The 19,901-nt window shown below is 37.7% G+C and overlaps 1 protein-coding gene across 1 annotated transcript in view; it reads right to left on the bottom strand.

The window, feature by feature from the left end:
* Nucleotides 1-19,901, bottom strand: part of LOC134527334 (protein espinas-like) — a 1,109,625-nt gene that overhangs the window by 646,676 nt on the left and 443,048 nt on the right. The window lies entirely within an intron of this gene.

Below are 19,901 nucleotides of genomic sequence, written 5' to 3'. Positions count from 1 at the left end.
TTTCGAAATCGTAATTTTTGAATTGTGGAATTTTTTAAAAATTTTGCGCGTGATTTTTTTTTAAAAAAAAATAAAAACAATTGGGCAAATTTAGGCAAAATTTGAAGGTCAAAGTTAAAGGTCAAGGTAATCCAAAATGGCCGCCGTGACATCAGCAATCCAAGATGGCGGTCAGCTGCTCACTCCTCACCCAGAACCCAGTGCCCGGAGGAACTATTATATACTACTCTACTGTTATTTTGTGGGTATCAAGTGTTGGTTTTGTTTGCTGGAGGGGGGATGTTTGATTTTCTTTTTTAACATGTTGCCATAGCTGTTCATTTCATAGACTGTATATCTAGATTAATTTAATGAGCTAGTTCGATTAGAATTATATTTAATACGAATTATTCAGTAGCTGTATCGGTGGGGAGACTGCTGGGTATACTATTGGCCGAGCTTCCCAAGGCCGTGGGCCCGGGAGTACAGGCCAGCCGGCGGAGGGGCGAGTGCGTCTCGGCGAGTACTCGGGGCGTGCAGTGCCGCGCCGCTCCCTGGTGAGCTACCTCCAGGGGTCCAGTGGTTAGGGTCTTCTTATGGCGTGGTGACACTCCACGCGCTGCTAGCTTGGATATCTGGGGCCGTCGCGCGCCTCGCTCCAGGACTGCCTGGTAGATCGGGGTTATGGGTCCCGCACACGGGCTTGACTGGCTGCCTGGGGGCAGGCACTGCCTCGGGCTCTGCCAGGTTGCCTGAGCTGCACAGCCCTGGGCTTGTACTGAGCTCGCCGCAGCGCCTGCGCCCCGCCAATAAGGCCACAGCAATCGTCAATACAGACAAGATCACCTTTGTCAGTTTACAAACCCATACAGGCTAGCAGCGAACAGTCAGCAGATACAATTAAGTCACATTATTAAATAAATAAATAAAATATAAATAGGCTACTGTATTTTTTGTATCTACTCAGTATTCTACTGTAACCTTCTTCATATTCTATTTATTCGCTTTCTGAATTTCACGTGCTAAAAATACTTTATAAATAATTGGAATAATATTGTAATAACATTAAATGTACAACAGTTGTACAAGAAGTAAAAGTCTGGCCCAGAATTAAAATTTGGAATTGAGGATCAGGGTTAATGACTGGCCACCATATTGGATTTGTGACGTCATGACCACACAAATTTCACCAATGTCCTCCAAAACGAATCCATAAATCCTCATAATGACAAAAAGTTACATTTTTTGATGCAAAAATTCTCTATTTAAAGGAAAATTTCCCATTTTAATCCCTAAGAATATCGGTGGCTTGAAGTGTCTCCAATGAGGCTTAGATTCTTCGGATTCAATACATCAAGCCGCTGGGACTGGACCTTGAACTCAGTTGAAATATGACTCCTCGAATGAAATGCGATATTGCGATTCTATTTTTACCTAAAAACCAAAAAAGTATTTTACTTGAAAATTATAAAAATAAACTAAACTAAAATATTTAAATAAAAAAGTTGGCCAAAGTTCTCGGTTTGATTCCCATAAAGGTCAATAAAAAATTTATCATATTTTCTCTACACTATTTACCAGATGACTGACCCCTGCTACTTATATCAAGTCATATATTGTTTCCATCAACATGACGTCAAGTCAGCCAGCTTGGATTCACTAACTTATTCGAGTGTGCTTCTGCCTTATTGGTTTGTTAATTAACCGCTATAGTGCACTAACGTCAATCACCAGAACGTCACCTCTCGTATAATCAGTAATCTTGTCGGTCATCTTGGCTACCAATTTGAAAATTTGTAATTATCAACTTACAAATTCGGAAATAAAATTATTAAAAAATATATCTCTTATAATATTGAAATATTAGATCGAATAACATTATTGGTACGCACCAACCATATAATTGTGCCTAATAAAAATTGAAAGCAGCAAAATTATTCTGGAATACATATGGTAACTTAAATAGTCATAGCAAGTAGTAATCATAGTTTTAAATATACATTAGAAATATGGCATGATTATATTTATTACAGACAATCTCCGTGTCATTTGTGGTGTACTTCTCTTGCGCAGTGACAAGGCGCGCGTCTCTGTAGTAATTTTAGATATTTTAAATTGGTTCAAATCACTACACCAAATGAAAGTTATTTTATAGAAATGAATACTACAATATACAAATTTTCCTTTAAGAAAATATGTATTTTAGCTGCCCGACACGGCTTCGCACGGCTATACTAATGGGAAAAAATTAAACCACATCTCCCATTTACAGTAATGGTAAATTAAAAAAAAATCAGTGAAAATTTATTACAATGCTGTATAATGTACTGGAGAGAAAATGAATAGCACCAATGGTTTCCCGACTCGTGCACGCAACGTACAACTGATGTACCCGTACTTCGCTACGGCAGTCTACAGGCAGATCACTCTTGCGCCGCTCATTATACATGCCCCTCCTTGTGGGTACGCCACTGCCGCTCGATGCCCGTTACCATGGAGACGCAGAAGGCATGAACAATGCAAAATCCTGTTCTCATGCAGACAAAGTACCCACTGTTGCCTGGTTTTAACCACCCATGGGATCTAATTTTCGGAAAATGTCATCCTGCGTAACATAAGGAACATTACTGTGAAGTTTCAAGTCTGTAAAATATATATACCTGAAAAAAGGGCAATAAAAAAACAAATTAAACACAGAGAGAAGAAAAAAACAATAGTTTAGGTTTGCGATTTAAAGTGATAAAAAGTATTTAAATACTAATTGAACTCTTATGAGGGTACTGATTGCTTCGTTGTTAATATCACACGGGTGTTTTTAACTTGTATGGGAAAATTAAGAATGAAATGGCATCTAGTGCGTGGTAACGATGTTAATAGGCAATAGTAAATAAACTTCTAGCGTCTGCGGCATTGTCAACACACACTTCGTACGTGTACTGCATGTTGTATCAAACCCCCTCCAACGCATTTGAGTCTAAATTGGACTTTTAGTAAGGATCCCTAATGTTATTGATAATATAATATAGCCTATAGCCTTCCTCGATAAATGTACTATCCAACACTGAAATAATTTTTCAAATCGGACCAGTGGTTCCTGAGATTAGCGCGTTCAAACAAACAAACAAACAAACTCTTTAGCTTTATAATATTACTATAGATAATGTTTCTGGGTTATCTTATTACTGTAATAGGTTTTAATACATAGCTCAGCCTGTTGGTTTAGTTATTTCACACTACAAAGCTTTTATTTGTTTATTAAAACAATAATAAATAATTTTATCAGAATAACCTTAAATTTAATAACTGAACATGCCTAAGTTTGTAAGTAAATAAGTTTCCATAAATTATTAAAAAATAAACGAATTCTTTATAGGGAATGCAACTCATGTTAAACGAAAAAGCGAGCTATTTATATTTAACAAAGGATTTTAGAATATTAAACTTAATTTTTATGTTAAAATATGCTTGTTCCTTTGTCTCAGTTGGTAAAAATATTTTTTTATGATTTCTCAAACAGTAAAGTAATTAAAAAAATTAAAATTTAAACTTTGGGATTTTGAACTCATAACGTTATTTTAGCACCATTATTGATGTGAATTATCTCGATGTAGTGTCTAATTATATGCAATTTTTTGGTTGTATCATAAAATAAACTCGATTAATTCAAGCCCCAATTTCTTAATGTTTATTTTTAATTAATGTTACTAGATTTTCAAACTAAACAATAGTAAAATACTAATTCATTAAGTCAAAAGTTGCACAGAATATTTTTTATATATAGAAAAATATTATTGCATTATTTGAAAGTAAAGAAAAGAAGATAACCTTAAAAATCCATTTTCCAGGTTAAATAATTTTAGAATACGCTAATGAAATGTTTGGTCATTTTAGTATTTGGTTAAATTAAAACATTATGTTTATTTGTACTCATATATGCAGCTGCTTTGATCAGCAACTATGGTAGCTGTTTTTCTGTTGGCACATTAGGTATCGTGTATAAGATGAAACCAATTCATTCTTCTCTACTGCTATACAAACTATCATGTCCACTTGTATACTAATATGCATAACAGAAATTAAACATTGGGTAGGGCGTGCTTAGTGGCAAACTTAAGTGTCTCTGCTGGTTGATATTAGTCACAACATTTAATTATTCATAATTTGGTTGCCTTCCAACAGTTATAGCATTTAACAGTCATGCAATTAAAAATACTACATAAAGTACAATAACAATAACGAAAAAAGGACACCATAAATATAAAATTTAATAACTAACACACGAGAAATAAACACAAAAATAACCATAACAAAAGAAACAGAAAAATTAGAAACACATTAAAATTATTTTTTTACTAATAAAATAAAATAAACTACACTTAACTGCAATAAACATAAGAATTCAAATTTTCAAATGTGTGTGTCAACTTTTTTACTATCCACAAGGTTTATGATGTTGCAACTTTCACAATGTAAATAAATGTGATTTGTGATTCTATTTATTTATTTCTATACTTGTGATGCAAACTTATTTTAAATATTTGGGCGCCATAGTAAAACTATATGAACTATTTAGTAATGTTTATTATAATATTTACAGGGTTATAAATATTAACTCTAAGTCTAAAATTGCCTTTAACTGGTGCTTATACAATTGTTTGTGATTTGAACGACAAATTACAGATTGTAGTAAGGTCAAGACCAAGAAATTTCACGGAGTCTGTAATTTAAATAAAATCTAGTGTTTGAGAATAGTAAATAAGTGATGAAAAATCAGAAAAAAACTATTTTTAATATTATGAAAACCATGTTCTACTACGCAATGAACTACCTGGATAAGAAAAATTATTGCCAGATAGTCCAGAATTATATCAGGATCAATGTCGAACATGAATTAGCACAATAATTAAAATTACCTTATTCCAACACATGACATTTTAATTTCCCAATTGGTTGTACTAGTTATTTATTTACTGTTAACATAGAACTATTAGGATGTTGTAAGGTGTCTAAGGCGCCCGTTGAAAAATGATGAATATATCCAATACTTTAATTTAATATACACAAACTTTTTATAAAAAATTCAATCCATTTAATCTCCTGAAAATGAAAAAGTATTTCCTTTATATATGAAATGATAAAAAAAATATTTGACAAATATATTAAATGCATCTGTGGTATTTACCGATAATTTTAGCAGCAAGAAATTAAGTGACCGCAAAATAAGTATACAATATAAAAACTAAAAAAAGAGTAACTTCAAATAAGCAAATCCGCTAAATAATCTTTCGCACACACAAACATTTATATAAACAAAATACCAAAGGTTTTTAAAAATAAAATTATAAATTTCAAATATTTAAGCATATTTGAAAACATAAAGAAAGATGTAGAAAGGACATAAGTACAACATTCAAAATATCATCAAAATATCCTCAGTGATCAAACACTCAGGCGTCGAGGCCATCTTTGGTGGTCTCCATCTCTGCGTGCTCCCACCATACCTGATTAGGCGGTGAGCCACTGACACCTGCGCGTGCACTCCCGCTGACAAAACGCGCCTTCTGGTCGACCACCCGCCACACCTTGCTGCGAGGCGTGTTGTCCACCTTCCCGGCGCATGATACGGCGAGAGGCGAGAGATGCGGCGTCCTAGACGTGGACCTGTTGCTGTGCCGGAGTGCTCGTTCTCCTGATGATGAGACCAGCCGAGACTTCTGTCCGTGCTGGTTGCGGCTGGCCGTCGCTGTGATCGTCTGTATCCACAGCACGAACATTTGATGTGACAGTCCGTGATGATTCCACTGTGAAATGCAACTTCGTAATTTTTCTACTTTTCAGCACTGAAGAAAATTGTCTTAATTGCCGGCTTCTCTGTCGTGTCATTAATTTTTGTGTTTACCCTGACTGACTGCCTGCACTTACTTCTGCATCACGGCGTCCTGTGAAGAGACAGCTCAAGGGAGGGTTGTTGCGCCAGGTGCGCGACGTGAAGATTGAAGACATCGGGCGGCATCCTTCGTGGCGCGTCGGTCTCTTCCTTGGTTCTCCCCTCTTCCCCATCCACTCTCAGTGTATATGTGCCCCCTCTTTCCTTTGCTATCTGCCCTCCCCGGTGTAGTGGTAGCGCGTGCGCAGGCGCTTGGCTCGCATACATAGGGTTACGCCCCCGGACTCCTTATTGTGCTGTTTAAGCGCCCCATACACTAGCGGACATTGTGCTTGCACAATGGCTACAAGTAGCATTGCACTGTTTGGCGGATTATTTTGTTTGTATGAAGAGCCACGAAAAAAGAAACGAAGAGTTTGGTCTAAAAGGTGGCTTGTGGAACGAAATCGTTATAGTGACATGTCAATGCTGAGAGAGCTGGAAATCTCAGAACCAACAGACCTGCATAATTATTTGAGGATGGATAAATGTAAATTTAATGTATTGTTAAATCTTGTATCTAAAAAAAATAGAAAAATGAACATTAAGCTACGAGAATCAGTAAGCCCAGAAGAACGACTAATTGCTACCCTGCGCTTCCTAGCTACTGGCAGAAGTTACGAAGATTTGAATTTCAGCTGTGCTGTTTCCCCTAAGTTGCTTGGACGAATTATTCCGGAAACCTGCTCCGCCATATTTGAATCCCTGCAAGATGAATACGTGAAGGTAAAAACATAAATATTGTTACTGACTAATGAAAGTGTTGATGCCATATAAATAATTAAAATAGAATATTAACTGAAATATTAAAAAAAAATAATAAATAGATAAACATTACTCTACGCATTAAAAATTATAAATACTAGAGCTTTGTACAAAATTGTAATTTGTAGTTAAAAACATGTTATTATTTAAAGAGAATAGTCATGGCTGTACACTGAGTAATATTTCTATGAAGTTTATTTTAAGAATATATAATCGTGGGCAATATTGCCATCACCACATTCTTCACCCACGTCTTCGTATGTTCTTTGAAGCATGGGCGTTACCTTAATCCCCTGTGGCTTGTTTATTACAGTGGTTTGAGGATGTTTGAATACTTGATTACGTGAAGGAAAATGTGGCGCAAATTGCTGTGACTGAAACTGATAAGGCTGTTGTACTTGTAAATTATAATGCTGTTGACATTGAGTTAGTGTAACAGTTGATGTCTCTGATAAATTGCCAAGTTTTGCGTGGAATAGTACGTCTGAAATTAATTTTACAGCTATCACTTGTTGTTTCTGATCAACTTCCTTTAGTTGAAGCCCTAAACTATGCCCGAAAACACACTTTGAATCACAAAATGTTGCCAGCGTGGCAGATGCATTATCCAAAAATTATTCCTTCTTTTTGTCAAGAGTTTGTTTTACTTTCTTCCGACGTTGCAACAGTAGTATAGGAAAGTATTTCCGAGCCCTGGCTTCTGGCTGTGGAGCCGGGAGCCGAGCCACATCTCTGATTGTGACGTCACGGCGGCCATCTTGGATGAGCGTTATGGGACACAGCGTAACAAGACAGAGCGTAACGGGACATATAGTAACGATACACATCGTAACGGGACAAGTAGATCACGGCGGCCATCTTGGGTGACCGTGACGTTGACCATTGACCTTTACCTTTGAACTTGTCCTTGACCCAGGCAGACATATTGGATCCGACATATTGGATCCGTCATCTTTAAATCGATCGCCCCACTCATCATGATAAAATTTTCGTCTCTGTCGCCAAATTGATTTTTTTCTGTTCCACTGGAGGCCGCCATCTTGGATACCACTGTCTTTGTTTCTAATGTTTGTTCCTAGATAGCGCCAGCGTTGCTCTTGATTTTCAAGGTCAAGGTCAAATTTTAAGGTCAAGGTCAAAGTTCAAGGTCAAGGTCAAAGTTCAAGGTCAATGACAAAGTTTAATGCCAACAGTCAAGATTAAAGGTATGGTTAACAGAAAATTATACTAACATGTTGCCAGCACACTCTAGCAGACGAAAACAAGATGGCTGCCTACAGCGGATGAAGACAAGGTGGCGAACATAGCAACATACTGGTTGACGATATGTACCTTGTTATTGGTGGTAGTAGGTCAGTCTGTAGGTGGCTTCTGTGGAGGAAGGATCTGATGTTTTTTTTGTTCTTAGCAGTTTCGAACCAAGGACGGAAATCGATTTAATAAATCAGTATTCTAATAAGTAAATTTTTTGAAAAATTAATTTTTTTTTCATTAAAATCGGATAATAAATAAAAAAGTTAAAGATGGCGGGCGTAACGGAAATTGCAACATTAATAGGATCCATATGGCGGTGGTAACGTAAAGTGTAAGGATGTCATCGTACTCAACCAAGATGGTGGGGCGTATCGAAAAATGCAGCATATATATAATCCAAGATGGCGACCGTAACGATAAGTGCAACAGTGGTCTTTAAGTTATATTTTATCAAATTTTTATTAATCAATTCGATTAAATAATTTTTTAATGATTTTAAAAATTTTCCCCCATTTTCTAACATAAAAATTACGGAATTTCAAGATGGCGACCGTAAAGATAATTGCAACAGTTACGTCTTAATACAAGATGGCGTATTATTACTTAAAATTTAAAAAAAATACAAGTCCGAATATGCATGTTATTTATATAGACCTTATATAATTCTCCATCTGGTAAATGTCTCGATGGCCGTGCGGTTAAAGGCGTATGTTTTCCAACCTAAAGATCATAGCTGCGATGGTTCGAATCACAGAGCTTCCAATGTATTTTGCATAAAAAATTAAATTTAATATGTCGATAAGGACAATAATAGCTATGGAAGGTAATGGAACATCGACCTTATGTGATGTGACAGAGCGACGCTGGCACTGTCTAGGAACAAACAACAGAAACAAAGTCGACGGTATCCAAGATGGCGGCCTCCAGCAGAACAGAAAAAAATCAAGAGCGACACTGGCGCTATCTAGGAACAACAGAAACAAAGACGACGGTATCCAAGATGGCGGCCTCCAGTGGAACAGAAAAAAATCAAGAGCGAAGCTGGCACTCTCTAGGAACAAACAGCAGGAACAAAGTTGACGGTATCCAAGATGGCGGATCCAATATGTCTGTCAGGGTCAAGGACAAGTTCGAAGGTAAAGGTCAAAGTTCAAGGTCACGGTCATCCAAGATGGCCGCCGTGATCTACGTGTCCCGTTACACAATGCCCCGTTACGACGTGTCCCGTTACGCTGTGTCCCGTTACGCTCATATAAGATGGCCGCCGTGACGTCACAATCAGAGATGTGGCTCGGCTCCCGGCTCCACAGCCAGAAGCCAGGGCTCGGAAATACTTTCCTATACTACTTGCAACGTTACTGGTTCGGGCTGTGTCATCGGTGATGAAACGGCTTGCAATGATGCTGACGATGTGGGAGGCGAGTTAACAGATTCATTTGAAAACTGGAACAGTAAATTACGTCTTCAGGTGCAAAGAAAATGTCAGACTATTTTTGAGCAACCGAATGAAATACAATTTAATAATTTAATGTCAACAGAAACACAGCTTTATTTTAATTAATTCACAAACATAAGAGTAATTTAAAAATATACGTATTTATAATACTTAACGACAGCAATAAAGAATAATCACGAGGATTTCAAATGCAATTCAGTTGTTTGGGATGTGAGTGCTCCTGCTGAGGACTCTCCGTGTTGGTCTCCTAAACACTTCGTGGCTTCGAGCTCCCGTGAGAACGCCGCGCTCACGCCTCCGTGTGAACCCGGCTCGTCCGGGTGCGTCGAGGCCACTGCGTCGCGCGTCACGCCTACCGTTTATCTGCACGATTCCGAGCGGGCTAATGCTCCCGTCACAGTTGTGCTAGTTGTTGCTCATTTGGGTATGCTGCTGTTGATTGCGCACGTCCAGTTGTACACTTCATGCCACGCAAATGTTTCAGATGTAAGCAGGCTGGTCGTTACCGGGTTAAATGCCCGGGTCGCGGGTCTCGACCGGGCGTTCAGGTGGTCGCTGTGGTCACTGACTACACAAATCCATCAATCGGGAATTCTTTAATTACGTACGGGTTTCTCTCTTTGACAAAATTTATTTATATATATATATATTTTGTTTAAATATTTTGTTCAGTCAGTTGCCTTTCTTGAGAGTCACATGGTTAACGGACCCGACTTTGAAGTTTGCGTGGTTAGTGGAGAGATATTACATTCTGATATAGACATTTCTTCACATTTGAAAATAAACAGTGGAATTTGCAGTTTCATGTGGTCAAGGGATAAATTTATGATTTAATCCTGGGTTTGGACTTTCTAGGGAAAACACGTTGCATCTCGATGTGTCAACGCAGGAATTATGTTTCAGGTTTGCTCCGAACGTAACAATGGGTTTAACGTCTCAACTATTGGCGCCATAGTAGCTACGTGCGAGTCAAGATCTCATAATCTTCATCGAAATAAGGACATAGGTGATTTAGTCAGCATGTTTTCGGATGTTGTTACGCAACGTCTAGGTAAATGTGAGGTGGCTCCCTATAAATGTTACCTGAAAGATGATACCTCGGCAAGAGCCGGGTATCTTAAAGTCTCGCCCTCTAAACTTCATATTATGAGGAATATTATCGATGGGCTATTGAAATATCGGTGTCGGACTGTTGTTCACCAACGTTTCTTGTACCAAAGAAAGACTCATACGAATATCGTTTGGTTCACCACTTCCAGCCCCTTAACCAGTGTATTCTTGAAGATAAATTTGTTTTGGCCACGGTAGAGAGCGCACTACAACATCTTGGATCCACTAAGTATTTTTGGTAATATATATAAACGCTAGCTTTCACCAGTGTTCTCTCCATCCTGATTGCTGGAAGTCAACTGCATTTTCTACCCCTTGGGAACAGTTCCAATTCAATCGGATCCCCATGTGTATTAGCTCCGGCAGTCAAGTTTTGAGTCGCGTGGTGGATCAGGTACTTCAGGATTAAAAATATAAATCAGTATTCAATAAAATAAATTATATAATCGTGTATAGTGAGACCTGAGAGGAACATTTTGCACATTTACGAGAGGTATTTGAACGACTCAGAGCTGCGAATTTAACTGTAAATCCCAATAAAATTTATTTGAGCAGGGAACACGTTAGGATTTTAGGTTATATTATCTCACAGGGTCAGCTGACAATGGATCCAGATAAAATAGCTCCGTTGGTAAATTTTCTGCACCCTAAAACCTACAAAGAGTGCAGAGATTCCAGGGCTTGAATGGGTATTATGCTCGCTTTGTACCCAATCACTCGACAGTTTGTGCCCCTTTGAATAAGCTACGTAAAAAAAAACAAAGAGTTTGTGTGGGGTGAGAATCAACAGAAAGCCTTTGACGCATTAAAGGAGCTTACAACATTTTCACCTGTGTTGATACTACCTGATTTTGATAAACGTTTTGTTTTGAACGTAGATGCGTTAAGCATAGCTTTGGGTGAGGTTCTTGGTCATTTGGAAAATGGTTCGTTACGTCCCATCACGTTCACGAGCAGGACATTACTTAAGTCAGAAAAACTCCTAAGCAGTTATGAGAAAGACGCTTTAGCGTGTTTATTTGGGGTTGAGAGATTTGCATCGTATTTTGACTGACGTGAATTTGATCTATATAGATAATCAGGCCCTTAGTTGGTTGTATAACCACCATCACCAGCTGGGCAAACTTGGTCGGTGGATTTCAAGACTGTCACGATTGTGATTTACAATTCACCATGTTAAGGGTACTGGTAATGTTGTAGCAGATGTAGAATGTTTTCGACAGAAGAATTTGTGACTGTTGAAACTCCTGAAAATTTACCGTGTAAACCTTTCCTGGAATAATTTTTTTTTTCAGTTGATGGATTGTCAAAAGGACAATGCGTTTTATCAAAACATTAGGCGCGATTTAGGCACGAAAAAACTATTGCCGTATGTTGAGGAGGCCGACATTGTTTATTTCACTGATAAAACCGAACGGATGCTCAAGGTCGTTGTTCCGGCCATTTTGAGGCCACGCATCATTGTTAGGTAGTCATTAAGGCAAACTACACGAAGAACAAGTGCGCACTTGGCATTGCCTGAACTACGTGCGTACATGTGTAGAATGTCAGCTCTCTAAACCGCCACAATGTTGGAAAGTTGGTATGTACTGTGCTGATCCCCCCGTTACGTCTTGGCAAACGTTATATGTTGACATTTTTGGGCCGCTCACTCGTTCCAATAGGGGAAATAACTGTCTCTTAGTTATATTAAGTATTTTAACAAAATTTGTAATCTTACTTTTGCTGATAAATATGAAGGCGCCCACCCTTGTTAAAGCCCTTCGGGATTGTATCTGGAAAATGTTTGACGCACCTGCGATGATAGTTAGTTATAATGCCAGATATTTTCAGGCTACCCTTTAGAAGGAAATGTACCTTGAATGGACCGTTCGCCCCGTCTATAACTCGGCTAATTTTTCGCAAGGAAATCATGTGGAAAGTGTTAATAAGGTTCTAAAGGGTGTACTTAACTTTCTGTATCGGAATTAACAAACGACATGGGATTCAGATTTAGATTTCATAGACATAGGTCTTAACTCAGCTGTCCCTAATTCCACGGAATTTACTCCTTCTGTCCCTTCCTGGGGTGTGAGACAACCCACCCTCTCCTTGATGAATGGGGACTGCCGCCCCTGGACGGGCCCTCTCATGAGGAGGTACTTAAAATGTATTAATTATTAAAAAAGGCCAGGGATTTAGTTTATGAGTTGTATAATTTTCTAGTAAACCTCATTGTTTTAAAGTTGGAGATAATGTTCTTTCTAAGAATTATATGTTACCTTCGCTATATGAAAAGATTAATGCGAAAGTTCTAACCCCTTTTTTGTGGTCCATTACGAATTTGTAGATTCTTAAATCAAGATACTGTAATGTTATAAAATGTTGAAATGAAAATGAAATACAAAAAAAGCGCATTTTGCGCAATTAAAAATGTACCACACTTAATATCATGTAAGCATATGATGTTTTGTTTTTTGTGTTCTGCAGAAGTTGTTGTTCTACAGGCTTGCAGCGCTCCTTGGTCCTCTCCCGTGCCGTTCTGCGCGCCTGCCAGCCTGCCCACTCGGCTGCGGTGCTGCCCTCCACGACATACTCTCCGCCCAGCGGGCCTGGTCGTCCGCTTGCAGATTTCCAGGTTGCCGGACGGTCTGTACGTCTTCTGGTCTGCCCTTCGCCTGTTCGGACACTTCTACCTCCGGACGTCAGCACATTGTCCTCTGCGGCTAGGACAGTGCACTTTGAGTACTAGCTCCTTGCAGCCCCATTGTTGACCCAGCACCTGTCACCCTGGACAGGCCCCGCCCTGGCGTGTCTTCAGCCTGTCATGCGGTTGAAGGAGCAGTCTTTCGGGCCAGATGCGGCCCGTTGGGATCCTGTAAGGTTCCCTCTTGGAGCCGAATATCGGTGCGTGCTCGCCTGCTTGCTCACTCCCGTCATGCACGGGAGTTGTGCTGGTTGCTGTTGGCAACGAGACAGGGGCCGACACGTGCATCAAGTGTTCCTGTTGCAACATTCGCCGGTGCTGATCAGTTGCCATTTTGCGTATGGTCATAGGAAGTTCGAGCTCATGTATGCGTTCCAGAAGAAGAAACTGCAAACGAAGTTTATGGAACATAATTATCTTATTTACTAAAACTTTGTTCACTCCCTGAGAATATATTGGCGAATGTCTTGTATTTGCTCATTTTTTGGATGTCAAACAATAATATTTTCTTCCAGAACTGAAATATTGTTTGCGAGCTTACAATAAAAATATAATTTTGTTTCGTAAGTTATGTACATTGTAAGTGATGGCTTCTTAAGAACTGTGACTATATTAATTTAGTTTGGTGTTTGGAACTACATAGTTAAATTATGTTTGAGTTTTTGGTAGCAGAGGTATGGACAGAAATAGGTGAGGGAGTTGTAATATAATTACATCAACGAGACTCTTTATGCGGCGCGGGGATCGATTCCTCCCCCCTCCACTTCACCACCTCGTCCCCTTCCCCTTAGCTTGCCGCCTCCCTTCTCCTTCAGCCTTGCTGACCCCCTCCACTCTTTGCTAGCACGCATGCGCACTTGGCTTTAGGATGCTTTATATGCCCTTGCGGCCTATCACTCTGCCTTCTTCTTGTTATAATATTTTAGAATCACTTAGTAGAACGAACCTAGCGGATCATGTAATTTCTCTTGATTAGCGTAACGTAACTGTAAATTTACGACTTGAACTTTTGACAGGACATGTTACGTGTTTGTTATATCATAGGGATGCTGTCTATTTATGCTGTTTCTGTTGCCGGCCGACATTTAGCTACCTTTGGTATTAATGTTAAAAGGTTTCAGTTGGACTCTTCCAAACCATGTTACGTCGTGAGATTTCACGGTCACTAATGTTTGCAAAGATCCATCATTACTTAAACATTTTCCTTGTGAATTTTAATTCCAATGATTCGCTTTGATTGTTCCATATTGCAAGATTCTTGGTAACTCGTTACATCTAATGTGTACCTGATATAGTTCTCTTTCAGATTAGTTTCTGCTAAGTAAAATTAGTATTGCAATAATTTTCTTCAACCTCGCATTTGACATGTATTTGTATTGGCCTTGCTTTGCCCTAACATGGGATTTTCGATACGCTTAAATTGTAGTCAATAGCATTGTTGTTAGAACTCCCCCCCTTTTTTTTTACTTCTTAATGTACTTAGATGTTTTTTTTCTTGTTTGGCTATATTTGTTACGTGAATTAATTGTGTAGGAAATGCTTATAGCACACGTTTCTCTGAAAGAAACATTTGATAAGACCTACAGGTCAGGAAATCATTAGACTGTATAGTGCTTATTGTGTCTTCAAATACTAGTCTCCCGTCACATAAAAATAATTTATGAGCTTTAAACCATCCGCCGTTGTGTGTGTGTGTTTATTCATATTTATGTAAGACATTGATGCTAACATATTTAGGTGTTTTCTATAAAGAATTTAATCAATAAAATTGTTTCGACTTAAAACCATGATTTATACATATGTTGTACCTGAGGATTAAAGAAGTATTATTATTTAAAATATTTTATTTGCTTATTGCGTGTTTTTCTTGAAATCATAGTTTAAAATAAAATACCAAATACTGATTATGATTTTGAATCAAGTGTTAATAATATTTTTTTTTATGTAACATGGTTAAGCTTGAGGCATAGTAGATCCATACACACTTCCTGCTTCTGATTCCTGTTATAGCACCGTACTTGTGCAAGTCTGTTTTTTGTTAATAACGCTTGAACGCACCTTGGAGTTATTCGGTTATAGTTCTGCTAAGTAATTTAACCCAGCATCCTTCACGTTAGTAAAAAAAAATAGCGGTAGTTTTTGTCTTTGAAATACCGCTCAGACTAATTACTGTAGACGGAACTAATGAAATATTATCTGAGGTAGAAAATAATTATTACTCAATTGCTTCTAGGTTGTTGACTACTGACAATGTGATCATTTAACTTCTTAGAGTGCAGCGATGAATATTTAACTGTTTACTATTTAATAGCCTTTACTTTATAATTAAAACGTGGTCATAAAAATTGTAGATGGAATTTCCTAAAAAGAGAATTTACGCTATAAAATTAAATCCATAATATGTTTTGTGATATAAGCTATTTACTACGGCAAGGTTCTATTTGAAGAATTTACATAATCGTATTCATGTTAAGAGCGTCGTCTGGTTACTGGAAGAAAGGCGCCGTAGACATCTACGTCTATAACTCTTACATAAAAGGTACTTGAGATTTTAAATTTTAGTTTGCGAATGAAAGGAACAAAAGGTACACCCTACGTTGTTCTGGGCGTTTAAGTTGCCTTGAAACCGCATTAAAAATTATCCCGCCAATATTCCAAAAATTGCCCTTTTCAAACTAATTTTTGTGCAGCAAAAATCTTCAGTATTTTAGGAAGTCACCAGTCAGACACGCCATAGACCTTCTTGCACTGAGTTCTTCATTTTAACAGACACGTCTCCGCTCAAATTCTCAGTGGCAATATTAGACGAAATGTTTGCATCGGCGAAATCACTTACCATCTCGTGGCGCCCTCTGTAACGGCCTGCCAGCTGCTTTGCCCTCTCTACGCGATAAAAGAGGTCGAGGGTTTGACCCTTTGGGGGAGGGGGGGGGGGGCTGCACTTATTTTCCTACGACGCTCGCATCGAGCCCACTATGTCGGAGGGCAGCACAAATAAACGCTGCGTGACGTGCCTGCTTCTGTGAAATGCGTTTGTGCTAAAACGCTATAACTAATTTGCATGTAGAGATGGTGGATTCGGAGATAATTAACACGAAAAAATCACAGCAGATGGAATGAAAATGAAGGTAAACTGTGCAGGAAGGACAGAATGGAGTTGCAACATTTTCTGCATTACAAGTGGTCGGGCGCGCGCCAATCTCTCTCCCTTCCCCACCTCCTACCCCTCCTTGCTTACGTCACGTTTCTTTTGTGTGCTGTAGTAACGTTTTCCCCCTCATCCTGAGTCGCGCGCATGCGCAACCAGTGATCACTTACGTTGTAAATATGTTTGGTTACGAGGTCTCAGTCTTGCTTGTCCAGCCTTCAGCTATGTTCATCGTTCGTTCGTTTAGGGTTGTGGTTTCATGGCAGGCGTGTTTGCCGTAGAAAATCGCAAGTTTGTTTCGTAATGACCGTTGTCTATGTCTTCGGTGTTTGTGCGCCTGATTTAATGCACTAATTGCCAGTGTGCCTTTATTCATTACTATTTTTGTAGAGCTGTGACAATTTTTGTAGTTTTTGGCGAACGTAATTTTGTATAATTTGCGGTTTTGTATTGCCGTTTGCGACACGTCTACAAATTGGAACATAATATTAATTCATCTTAGTAAACATGATCTATTTCTCTGTAGCTTGCATGGTGTAAATTTGGTAATACTCTTGTTCAGAATGGCTGTATGTAGCTCAATACGTTCGCTTGACAATTTAATATTTGTCGTTTTAATATTTAGTGAGGATAATGTAAGTGTAAGCTATCCTACACTTGTTGTAGCAAGTGTTACTCGTGCAGTCTAATGCTTGTGATGTCTAGTCTTACGTCTTCTTTGCAGCTTTCCTTGTTCATTTTTAAAATCTGTTGTACAATACCTGCCTTATGCTGTTTACTTTCTTATGGTACAGGTATTCGCGTTTTTGTAAGGCCTATTTACCTACCTTGTACCTGAGGCTTTGCTGTAATGCCTAAGTATCAATAATTATCTATGAATGTACACGCTGGATGCTTTTAACTACGCACGTTAAAGTAAGGGCTTTGTTATCGTGTAAACGTAATGTAATATTTTATGAATAAAATATTGTTAAATACTTTGGTGCTCTTAAGTAATACTCATACATAGTTTACTTAAATATCCGGGGCATTGATGATGTATTTTTATTCTACGGGCCGTTTACGTATCTTTTTGGTCAAGTGTAAACTCTCATTACATGTCACTATGTGTTGCATTTACTACTCTAGACTAAAACTATTTCTGCGTAATGTTACATAACTTGTGTATCAGCATACTATTACTATTTTGTATTATTTTCGTATACTCTTTTCCTGTCTTGAAACGACTCTATATACACATATCAATAAAGTGGCGATTTAAATATTATTATTTTGTACTGATTCAAAATTTCAGTGTATACAAGGAATAAATGATAATAGAAACTTATACATTTTATTGTGAAGTATTTTTCCTTTAAACAAATACTACACTAGCCATCTTATTCATTAAAGAATGGATCCCCCGTTATTTGGTTTTCGATTCTCACCTGGCGCCGTTGGAAGATGCCAAACACCCTTCATATTAAAGGAAGGAAGAAAATATAAGTAAATGGATGGTAAGAAATAGCCGAATTACTTTTAAGGCTTTTTCTTTTTTGCGTTTCTTAAGAGATCCACTACTAAAGATGTGTCACTGCCCTCACTTGTCACTACTATCTTATTTTTGTGCGTGAATAAATAAAGAAAAAATTCCACCTGCATACACACGCATGCGAGTACGTAAAGGAATAGCACCATAAAATAAAATGTTATACATATTTAAACATAATAAAGCTGGATTTGCATAGCCCTGACAGCCCGATCACGGCACCCTGACATTCCATAAAATATTTTCAACAGCCATATCATTCGTAATTATGACGTCATCGCAGATTGGACCACCCAATAAGATAAGAATCTACTGTATTTATACTACTGTCAGTGTTGGCCTGACTGGCAAGATAAACAGAAAAAAATAAAACAACATTATAAAATAAAATTCCGCGTGAATTTTACAAAAGTGACAAATTTAGTCTAAACATATAACCATTTAATAGATAGAGAATTCGTTTTTATATTTATGATTGGATAACATAACGGAAGCATTAATCTACGATAAATTAATATTAAGAAAAATCAATTTACATGTCCAAAATATAAAAATTAATACTTAGTGTTGTTAAAACACAATATTTTTAGTTGGCAAACCTAAGGGGTGAGACGGTCGTAAGTATGATTTTAAGAAAAATATGTTTTTCCCAAATATAATCAAAAACAGTAAAAGTTACTGAGTACCAATAAAAAACTTACGAAAACTATCAATCACAATTTAAAATTTGTGAATTTGAAAGGGGTAAGTATGATTTTAAAACGAAAATGAACATTTCAGATTCTGTAGGAACTAGAGGCTAGAAACTAAGAATGAACAACATGCACGTAGAGTTACGTAATGTATTGTTATCATTTATTAAAAGTTTTCTTTTATGGGAGTTTAAAGGGGATAAATTTTGATATTTATAACATATATATTATCTCCTACACAAATTAAGACACACGTAATTTTTAATAAGATTAATAAAATATAAACTATACAATGATTTTTCAACACTTTGCGAGATTCCAGCCCTAAATGTTGTAAAAGAGGAAATTTAGTTTTTAGAAAAAATGCATAATCCCTAATCTAATATATCAAAGGACATGAGATAAACTATGAACTACTGTCGTAACTGAACGAGTTGCGAATTGTATTTTTTTTTAACTTTCTGTTTTAGTTTGTTTGAATTTAAACCTTATTTATAAAACTAAAAAAAAATATTTTCATTCTTTCATATACTAAATGTAATTTTTATAAAAAAATTAATAACCTTATTATACATTGTAAACGTTTGGATGCTTGACCAAATTGAAGATTACTAAAGATAAATTTAATAAAATTAAAATCTGTATATATATTTAAAACCAAAATCGTTTCTTTGGAGCTCTTTTCTCACTACAGATGCTATACTTTACTAGCCGATAAACTAGTCTAATTAAGCTGTGCTTACGATCCCAACTGCATTGTTTTAAAGCGCTTTACTAATCACACATGCCGTACTTCAGATGACCGATACATTAGTGTTACTCTGCTGTTGTCACGAACTTGGTTCCTTTGGTTGTTAAGCACTTTAATCAACTCGCGTACCATACTAGAGCAAATATATATGCTTGTCTAACTAAGCAATGCAAACAATTTTGGACCATTTTGTTGGAAGCACCTAACGAAACACACACGTCCTACTTCAGCTGACCGATACTGTATCATAACTAAACTAAGCTGAGGAAACAATAGTTAATTTTTATTGGTATTGTTTTCTTCTCCTGAATACCAAGTAGTCTATTTTTTACTGAACTTTCCAACCAAAAGAACAACTCGTACACTTTAGTGACCATCCACACTGAATTAACTGCGAGCCAGCCCCAATAGGCCGCTACTTGGTGTGTATGTAGCTCAGTAGGGCGCAGGCAGTGCTGACCCCTCAGTGAGATGCAGGTGACGTCAGCATACTGGACTGCGTAGCTCTGTACAGCTTCCCGCGCGACTCTACTGCCTTCGTGAGATCACCACCACACTACTAGCCGCACTACTGGATTCTGCAGCTACTTCTGAAGAAGTGTTGCT

The sequence above is a fragment of the Bacillus rossius genome, chromosome 1, assembly GCF_032445375.1.
Source record: "Bacillus rossius redtenbacheri isolate Brsri chromosome 1, Brsri_v3, whole genome shotgun sequence".
Lineage (NCBI taxonomy): Eukaryota > Metazoa > Arthropoda > Insecta > Phasmatodea > Bacillidae > Bacillus > Bacillus rossius.
This window is presented reverse-complemented; position numbering and strand designations above follow the sequence as displayed.